Source organism: Rhagoletis zephyria, unplaced genomic scaffold (genome assembly GCF_001687245.7).
Source record: "Rhagoletis zephyria isolate East Lansing unplaced genomic scaffold, Rhagoletis_zephyria_1.1 Rzeph_scaffold_04187, whole genome shotgun sequence".
Classification (NCBI taxonomy): domain Eukaryota; kingdom Metazoa; phylum Arthropoda; class Insecta; order Diptera; family Tephritidae; genus Rhagoletis; species Rhagoletis zephyria.
The window spans coordinates 26,657-37,255 of NW_016161270.1; positions in this window are offsets into that span (position 1 = coordinate 26,657).

Here is a 10,599-nt window from a genome sequence, read left to right on the forward strand (position 1 = left end):
GCCGAGGCATACTATCGCATTGCTTTTTACATTCCCTTCCTTGATACATATATTGCTCATTTGAAAAGCCGGTTCCTAAATCATAAATCAGTTTTAAATAATTTTAGTGTTTTGTTTCCAAAGTATGATTTTAACGAAAAAAAAAAAAACTGAAGAATTGTTTGCTTTCTATGAAAAAGTAATCGACTGCTCGAAACAAAACTTTCTTCTGGAGGTAAAAATGTGGAAAAAACGAGTTTCACACGAACATTTTCGAAATGCTCTCGAAGCGTTACAAGTAGCTAATACAATGTCTTTTGGGAATGTTTTTAAAGATCTTACGTATATTGGCACTTTTGCCCATTTCAATAGCCACACCTGAACGAAGCTTTTCATGCCTGAAAAGAATTGAAAGCTACTTGAGAAATACAACATGTCAAGAAAGGCTCAACGGTCTAGCATCTATGAATATTCACAAAGATATAAATTTTTCAGTTGACGAAGTTCTAGAAGAATTTTTCAAAAAAACACGAAAAATTTGAAAATTCTTTGCTTCATTGGGCGCGTTTCTAAGAAGCAACTGTTTACCTCAACTGTTGCTGAAATGCTTTCAGCTGTTGAGTTCAACAGTTACGTCTTAGAAACGGGATGATACATTAACTGCCAAAACATTAGTAAACAAGCTAAATTAAATAAAACAGCACAAAAATAAAAAAAAATATATATTAAGCAAAAAATATGGATAGCACAGGATTTATAATGGAATTCTTCTCATTTTATTTTTAACCGACTTCCAAAAAAATAGAACGTTATCAATTCGTCGATACTTTCATTTATGCTCGGTACTGAGTGACTCGGACGCTATTTTCTTNTATTTATTTATAATGGAATTCTTCTCATTTTATTTTTAACCGACTTCCAAAAAAATAGGACGTTATCAATTCGTCGGAATATTTTTTTTAACCCCCAAAATCCCCCCGTGTATCCGTCACTGGGTGATGGCTTTTGTTTGTGCTAGAAAGGTGGTCATCAATAAATAAGATCGAAATTGCCTGTCTTTGGGGTCCAAGTCAGCTTGTGATTCATGGCTTTAAGGGCGATACTTTCATTTATGCTCGGTACTGAGTGACTCGGACGCTATTTTCTTCTAGATCTGCACTTGGCTGGGAGGGTAGTCTTTCGCTTATACCCTTTGAACGCCAACAGTGTTTGATGTTGGTTCGTAGAGAGATTGCCATTATTTACATACCTCTAAATGTCTATTAGCCTCTATAATGCTCTTAGAAGAATTACAGTAAGGTACTGCTGTACTGATAGCATTAGGGCCAGTTTAGAGGGACAACATCCCTCAAAGAATTTCCTTTGCTTCGGTGAAAAATTGTTAAGATCTCTTTTTGATGATATTGTTGTTAAATCCAACGAATTTTATCGGTCCANAGGGCCAGTTTAGAGGGACAACATCCCTCAAAGAATTTCCTTTGCTTCATCTCTTTTTGATGATATTGTTGTTAAATCCAACGAATTTTATCGGTCCAACAAAATGGGTGTCCGACCCTTTTTAAGCTTGGATGTCCGCTTTTTCATTACCATCACCCAGATAAGGGAGATTCTATTCTGGGTGGCTGGAGGATCAGCTTTGAGAACAGTTTGACTGCCCAAAAATATGTAGTTTTTTTCTGGCATATTGCCTATTTAATGAGACGTGGACGGTCTCAAGTATGGCAACTACATACTAGTTCCGGCTGAAGTAGTGTAGCGTCTTTGCTTAGAGGAAAATATGTGCGGAATCGCGCGCTCACAACGACCGCAGCTACATCGTAAGTTATTTTGGAATCATGGACATACAATTTTTGTGAGTGAGATGTGGTGCAGGCACGTATGAGTAGGAAATGTGATCTTGTTATGGGATCAATTTTGTCCAATACCAGTGTTTTAGCCAATCGGGCCTCCTTCCATTTTTAGATTTTGTGCTGTCCGATAAGGTTGTCTTGTTTGAATTTGTAGTAGTGTGAGTGCTGCGTTGTTGCNAATGTAGTTTTTTTTCTGGCATATTGCCTATTTAATGAGACGTGGACGGTCTCAAGTATGGCAACTACATACTAGTTCCGGCTGGAGTAGTGTAGCGTCTTTGCTTAGAGGAAAATATGTGCGGAATCGCGCGCTCACAACGACCGCAGCTACATCGTAAGGTATTTTGGAATCATGGACATACAATTTTTGTGAGTGAAATGTGGTGCAGGCACGTATGAGTAGGAAATGTGATCTTGTTATGGGATCAATTTTGTCCAATACCAGTGTTTTAGCCAATCGGGCCTCCTTCCATTTTTAGATTTTGTGGTGTCCGATAAGGTTTGGTTGTTTGAATTTGTAGTAGTATGAGTGCTGCGTTGCTGCTTCCTATTGAAGCGGTGTAACGTTGGTTCGCTTTGATAGCTCTCTGGGTAAGGGTATTGTCGATCCATTTGACTATTTTGTGATTTGCATCTCTATGGGAGGGTGTCACTTCCAGCAACAAACGTACTCACACACACATGTTATGTTTATTTTAAAAAGTTATAAAAAAATTCACTGAAATGCAGGTAAGCAATTTAAACCAAAGTTCTGCTGAATTAAAAAAAATATATATATATCTTTTTGATTCACAAAGACGAATAGGTTTAAAAATGCCCTTTTAACTAATTTTTTATATCATCCTCAACTAATAAAGCTGGAAGGACGAAATTCGAGGATGTAGACGCGTTCATATCGGTCCTTAACGTACATTTTTTTCAAAAGTAAATATTAGAAATTTTTAAGGATATTCAAGGATAACATTTTAAAAGGACATTTTTAATATCAGTTTGACCGTGTGTACCACAAGAATTTATAATTTCCAATTGTATTTGTGTTTGTTTTGATTTTTATCCTAGCATAACAATTAAGCAAATTATTTTATAGTGCTGGTCACCATACGTAAACAACTAAATCTAAGAACAAAATTAGTTTTAAATTGTAGTTAATGTTTAGATGGAATTCATTTGTAATACAATAAAAGCAACAAAATTTTACAGAAAGGTTGCAGACAAGTTTAAAATAAATTAAGATAAAAAAAATATTTTTTGAAGTAAGTAATTGTTTAGCTTAAAGTACATTTTATGTTCTATTAAATTCTATAGAATTTTTCCTTTCATTGGTACCCATGTTGTTATTCTACTTTGGTATGAATTTTTAAAATAATTTTTCGAATTCATTATGTATATCTTTAAAAGTAACGTAACTTGTCTTCTTACCGTTTTTCCTGTCAAACTGTAGGTGGTTTGGTTAGTGTATTGGTGGTTTTGGTTCAGTGTGTTAATGTATTTTGAATAAATTGGAATAGAACTGAAAGAAATTGTAAAATATAAAAGCAAATGCAAAAAAAAAACAAGCGATCTAGCCGTAGGTATTTTTTTTTAAATCAGCTGATATTGTTTTTACTTAGAAAATTGTATGGTGTTTCAAAAAAACTAAAAACGCAGTTTTACTATATTTGGCCCCATAACCCCATTTTTTTCTGTGTAAATTTTACTGTCGCACGTTGTAATATAAGTAGGATTCTNCTGTCCGATAAGGTTGTCTTGTTTGAATTTGTAGTAGTGTGAGTGCTGCGTTGTTGCTTAAATTAAGATAAAAAAAAAATATTTTTTGAAGTAAGTAATTGTTTAGCTTAAAGTACATTTTATATTATATATATGTTATATTAAATTCTATAGAATTTTTCCTTTCATTGGTACCCATATTGTTATTCTACTTTGGTATGAATTTTTAATATAATTTTTCGAATTCATTATGTATATCTTTAAAAGTAACGTAACTTGTCTTCTTACCGTTTTTCCTGTCAGACTGTAGGTCGATTTTTGGTTAGTGTATTGGTGATTTCAGTGTGTTAATGTATTTTGGATAAATTGGAATAGAACTGAAAGAAATTGTAAAATATAAAAGCAAATGCAAAAAAAAAAACAAGCGATCTAGCCGTAGGTATTTTTTTTTAAATCAGCTGATATTGTTTTTCTTAGAAAATTGTATGATGTTTCAAAAAAACTAAAAACGCAGTTTTACTATATTTGGCCCCATAACCCCCTAGGTGATTCTTTTTCTGTGTAAATTTTACTGTCGCACGTTGTAATATAAGTAGGATTCTTTATTCATTACATAAAAAATTACATTTTAATGACAGCCGCTCTAGGCCATATTTGTATGTATGTATGTACATATGCACGAACGTGTTCAAAAAGCAGCCCTAAATTTTCAGTGTTAACTTCTTTTTGATTGATATTGGGTCACTGAAGTGATGTAATTATCACAAAAATGTGCAAAACTTGGAGAGACCATACACAGTTAGCATGACTCAAAAACATATTTATTTAGGATGAATATGTATGTACGTTAATTCTTAATTCAATTTTCTTTGCTATTTATATTATTTTTTTGCTTGAAACTCTTACACCCACCAGTACTGCGGTTTTATCCGCAACAGCGCTACATAGAACCCAGAAAGAAAAATAAAATTACGAAGAACAAAAAAAAAACAAAACAAAAAATAAATAATAATCGCACCGGATACAGTGCTCGAGGGTTACAAAAATTGCGTGACGCATATTTTTTCTGCTCGCATTTTTCGCTTTTTTTTTTGGTTTACTTACCTTTTTTCTTTTACAAACTTAGCACACAATGTGGAAATCCTCAATACGCAGCAGCGGTCGTCATTTTTCGAACTTTCGTCAACTGTGTTCTCTGCGCGCTAAATATCAAAGCAAACGGAAACGCAATGAAAATAAACACTGTAATTAAGTTAATGAGCATTTTCTGATTTATGTGAACTTAAATTGCTTGAATCTTAGCCTTAAGCCTTATTTGTGTTTTTTTTGTTTTGAAATATATGTTTGTATGTATATTTGTTTATTATTTTTTTTTTTTGTTGAATACCAAAACTATCAATTAAAAATTAATTATGAATGAATGCAAAGCGCTTCGAAGTGGCGCGTGAATTGTTAGAATAATTTTCTTTGATTTTGGTACAAAAGTTCTCCATACATTTTTCTAAGCCAATTCATTCTTACTCGCCATTGATGAGCGGTAAATAAAAATGAAATACTCAGCTAAACAACTTCGAACTGTGATCCATAGAGCGCTAATATATGTGACTAAGGTTTCCTACAAAATTTTGTCAAATTGGTTTTTGGCCGCCTAAGTCGTTCAAATGCGCCTATGTGGAGCGTTGAAAACTTATTTACATAAAACAACGTCGCGCATGCAAATTTTTGTCGACGATACGTGAGCCAATGGAATGTATACTGGGTGACATCTCTGGATGGAGTAACCTGAACAAATTGTGATTAAACCGATCCAAGTAAAAGATGTTCCTACTCTTTCTCTGCCGAGATTGGGGAAAGCCACTGTGAATCTTGCCACTGGGGCAAAATAATTTTGTATTATGCGTGATTCAAAACTTAACTGGAAAAAATGTGGAGAAGAGAGCTAAGAAGGGTCTAGCAGCATACTTAGTACATGTGCAAAAGGACTTTTGGAAAGCAATAGGGACTGTCACCGTGCATCAGATAAGGTATGTATGTACACGACATTCATTAGACCGATTGTAACCCATGGGAGCTTAGTTTGCCTCGGCATATATGGGGCAATGAGTAGCATACCTCAGCATACCTCAATATAACATCTTATCTGCAACCACTGCGCTCTCAGACTCAGTGAAGCCAATAAGCGAAAACCCACCAATCTAGAGCATACAGCAATACTAGGTTAAATAAAAAGGGGTAGGATAAATGGAATCCAAACTGAAATAAGCAGAAATCAGCATTGACTAAATTAAGCCGATTTCGGATTTCCTTACTAAGCGACATATTAGGTTTCCTACCGGAAAAGAATGAACGTTAGGATTCACAATGACAGAGATAGTATATCCGTTCAAACTGGTGGTTTAAAAATGTAGCACAGCACTGGTGACTGTCTCTCTCAATTCGGTGGACCTGCAGATAAACCAGTCCTTTTGTCAGCTGAATGGCTGTAGTGTCTTCCAAGCAGAAATCTACGCTGAAGAAAAGACGGCTAGTCTCCTACTGAATAGCACGGTTTTAGATGGGAAGGCTATATTGACGGCAGTCAAGCAGAATTGAAGAGCAATATCATCTAAGATAGTGAAATCGATGATTATATGGAAGTTTCGTACAAATTTGGTATCACTGAGCCATATCAGCGTCATTCTCTACTGTAATAACTCTCTGAATATGAATCCCGTATGGGTAATGTGTCTCCTCCTTACACTCACTCAAATTGGGCACTCATAATGCGTGACTATGTATATCTATTTACGAGTGAAAGTATGGAACAGACCATTCGCGCCCTATTAATCTTATCTAACCTATTTACAAAAACATCTGTATCTGGATCCAGTTCTTAAAGCTTCTTCCAATATAAATCACTCCTTATAAAGTGAGTTTTTTGGTTGACTTAAGTATATTAAAAAATACCTAATCACCAGTCACACGGAGGAAATTTTATATGAGATAATCAATTTTCAATTGACTAATGGTTGGAATAGACTAGTTTTGAATTTAATGAAATTTGGTCGGAACTTTTTATGGAAAAATTCTAAATACCACGATTTCCGGGATTTTAATTTTATTTTTTGTATATAAAAAATTATTATAGTTACAAAAATTGTTCTTGTCTTCTCTTAAAGGTGATGTTTAGAACTTACAAGAAATTATACATTCAAAAAAAAAATTAAAAAAAAAAAATCAATTAAAAAAATTTTAAACGCAACAACTTATAGAAATTTTTGGCATTTTTATTTTTTTTTTGTACAATGCCTCCAACTGATTTTTAAAGGTCCTGACATTTTCAATTTAGCAAGTATTTTTGCCGCTTTTCATTGACGGTAAGTTTTGTAGCATCTTTTCAAAGGTTCATTGAACGGCAGACTTCATGCGAGTAAATACAGTAAATAAGTTAAATGGGAAAAATATAAATGAACTTGAATTTTCAACCAAACTTTATGTTGAAGGATAAAATTTCTATTGTTTTTTTGTTTTTTGCTTTCTTTCTTTTTTCTCTCTGTTAAATATTTCACTTTTCATTACCTTTTTACCACGTTTTGTGAACTTTGCTATGCCACTTTTAATTTTAATTTCAAAAAATGCCAATTCACGTTACGATTTATAACGATAGCAATAGTCGACTAAAGCGCTTACACTACATACACTCACACAGTACAGCAGCTGGCAAGTACGCATTTCAAATGCTTTCATTGTAGCTCATTTTTTTGTGTGGCACGTGTGTTCTCGCTAACGCTTTTAATTCCTTTTTTTCAGCAAAATATTGCAAATAATCATCATAGTCACTCATCTAAATGCTCATCCGGCTAGTTTTTTTCTTTTTGCTTTTTATACCTTTGCCTTTTTTCCACATAACTGTCTGCTGCGGTTGGTTGTGCAACTGCAGCCGGCCACATCATAGCTGAATATCCCAGTGTTGTTTGCAGGAAAAAGTGAAAGAGAGAAAATAGAGCAAAGCACAGGAAATGCGAGTAGCTGCATACTTAAAAAATTAAAATATCAAAAGCAGCAAGTAAAACAACAAGAAATGCGCGCTCGACGAGATGAAATAAAACTGATTTCATTACCTTGATTAGTTGGCCGTTTCAAGTTTGCGTTCACTAACGTTCGCGTTTGCCTACTCGCATCCTCCCACCGGTCAGCCTACCACGACCATGTTTGTCGAACCATTCGAAATGGCAACATGCAGACGACCCGACCAGATGTTGTGTAAATGTAAACTAAATGTCGTTGTAAAGCAGAGATTGCCAAACTTTTTCCTCGTAGACCACTTTGAACATAGAAACATTATTTAAAAAATTCTAAAACTTAGTAAATAGTTAGCGAAAATTTGAACTTGAATTTATTTTAATTGCATTTTGAAATAGAAAAAATCTAAATAGATTCGCTGAGTTCCGACTTGAATTTTATAAAACCTAATTCGGTGAAGTGTTATATACTCTTTTTGCACGCTTTTACGACACCCATGCAATTGTTTTCAATTTTCAAAGTAGTTTGCCAAATATCGCGGCAACAAACCCATGAAGCTGCGAGTAACAAGTTTCGCGCGGATTAAAAATTTTTTTTTTAATTTGCCCGCCTAATTGGAATCCCATTTTTAATTTAAAAAAATCGTGGTCAGATTCATAATTATCGACCCAAGAATTCCAAAGAAGCAAGTAATCAATTTTGAAGAATTTGTCCGCCATATTGGATCCGCCATATTGGATTTTTGAAACCTTACTGCCATACCTAAACAAAAGCGTTGGGCGGAGCGGTTTCTGACGCGTAGCGTTAGCGCCGAAGTGCCATACCTAAACAAAAGGGTCAACGCTACGTCAAATGCAGAAATAACACCAACAATAAGCATAGGTTTGTTTGTGTGTAACACGAAAATGACAGTTTCGCCGTTTTCTGCAGCCAACTTACCGCTCAGCGTTGACGCCGCGTTGTTTTGGTATGCTTCCTACAAATTGTATGGGCATGAGAATTTTTTGACAGCCAGACAACGCTGACGCTTTTGTGTAGGTATGGCAGTGACTGAAGATTTGCAATCAGTGGTCCCATAAACTAGTGGATACGAAGTGGTGTACAAATCCATCAACGCGAACCTGTTCAAACAGTTTTGTCCCGCTAGATTCTCTATTCAGACCACTGTGCGAAGGAGTAAAAATAAAATATGTGTAATGATTACTAACTTGCAAGTTCTTACAAGTAACAGTCGCTGATCTTCTTAAAACAGAGTCCGAAAAGCCCAAAAAGGAAGTAACAAATAAAATTTGCAACCCTCTGACTCAGTAGAGACGGCGACCATTACGGTGCACACAAAAAAATACCATGGACTTTCCCATTGTCATCATTCGGTGGACAAAAAAATTGCCGCGATGAGAAAACAAGGGTGGCGCCCCTATTGTGGTTTTTCGCGTCATCTCTTCCTCCTATCCTCCTTACTATTGGTCGGTATCGTTTTAGCGCGAACATCCCTAATGGAAACCTTTCCCCAATATATAAGCACACCACCGACAATTAGCTGCCTTGCTCTTCAAGCTGAGCTTTTGTTAACGAAACTAGTTGCCGGGAGAGTTCGCTCCTATCGTTTGGAGTGAAGGAAATTGGGGTAGAATGGAAGAATACACGAAACGAAATTGTTGCGCCCAGTACGCGACAACTCCACGCCCTCCTCATTGAAAAGAGGTTTAAGCTTTCTTTTCCCTAAAACTGCACCTACTTGTCCTTATAAGGTATAAATTTTTTGACGTTTTACGTCCCCTTTCTCGCCTATATTGTCCTCCAGCATATACATCCATGACGACACCTTCTTCGTCACTATAAATGGAATGTACTTCGGCGGTAGCGTCCGACAAAATTATTCCCCCAAACTAATTCTCCTGTCATATGCTGTACATCTCTTTTCCTAAGATTATGCTATTGTGCTAACTTTGCACCGGCCTCTTCTAATCTACTCCTTACGCTAGACCTTATATCCTCGAGCCTCTCTTTTCGCTCTTTGTAACTAAACTTCTCCTGGTCTCCTAGCGAATCGATATAACCCCTACTACCTTCTAACGCCATTTTCCTAACAAAATTACCAAATATGGCCTGGCTCCTAAAACTACCTTAGTTAATTGCTGATCCCATGATCACTGATTATCTGGAACATATGCTCTAAGCCTGTGTGTAGTGTGCGGTGAACCGGAGTTGGGCGCAATAAGCACCGCAGAGTCCCGGCAGTTCACGACTCTTAAACTGGAATCCGTTGACGCAGACCACCGACCGAGGGACACCAAACAAAAGAACAATCTGATATGCGAGAAGCTTACAGATGCCTTTCGCCTAGGCGCTCCGTAAGGGGAACAAAAGCGGAAACTTAGAAAAAAATCCACCACCATCAGAATATACTGGTAGCCTTGGGTCGACTTCACCAAAGGCCCTAACAGATCCACACAAATCATTTCCCAAAGCTCCATTTGCTTTGGACCCCTCGATCCTAATCCCAGCTTATTATTAGGCTTAAACTGCTAACAAACTTAACAATTCCGCACCTTTCTCGTAATATCCACCTTCATGGGCAATATCTGCCCATGGGTCATGGTGGTATTTCTCCAATACCTTGGATCTGTCCTCTCGCCCTACAACCTTTTTGCATTCTGACGAATCACCATAGGCAGAAAGGAATCTCGACTTAACGAATTTGTATGTAAGGGGTATGTAAGACAAAGGGTTTCTTCCAACTGAACGAATCATTTCTTAATAACCGCGTGTCGCAAGCGGAAACTTCAGAAACAACCGGTTCACTCCCGGACAACATATCTGGAACCACATGTTCCTTGCCCTTCCGGTGAACGATCTCAAAATCGTATTGTTGAAGCTCCAGCCAAACCTGAGAATAGTCACACGTAAAATCCCATAAGATAGGTCGTGTCTGCCGACCTGGTCTACGATTTTACGTTGGTGACTGGTTGAGTAGAGAAAAGTGATTGCTCATAAGCACTTCCTGCTGCTTTAAGGAGTTTATCAGCGATTAACACTACTGATGGATGAAAGCTAGATG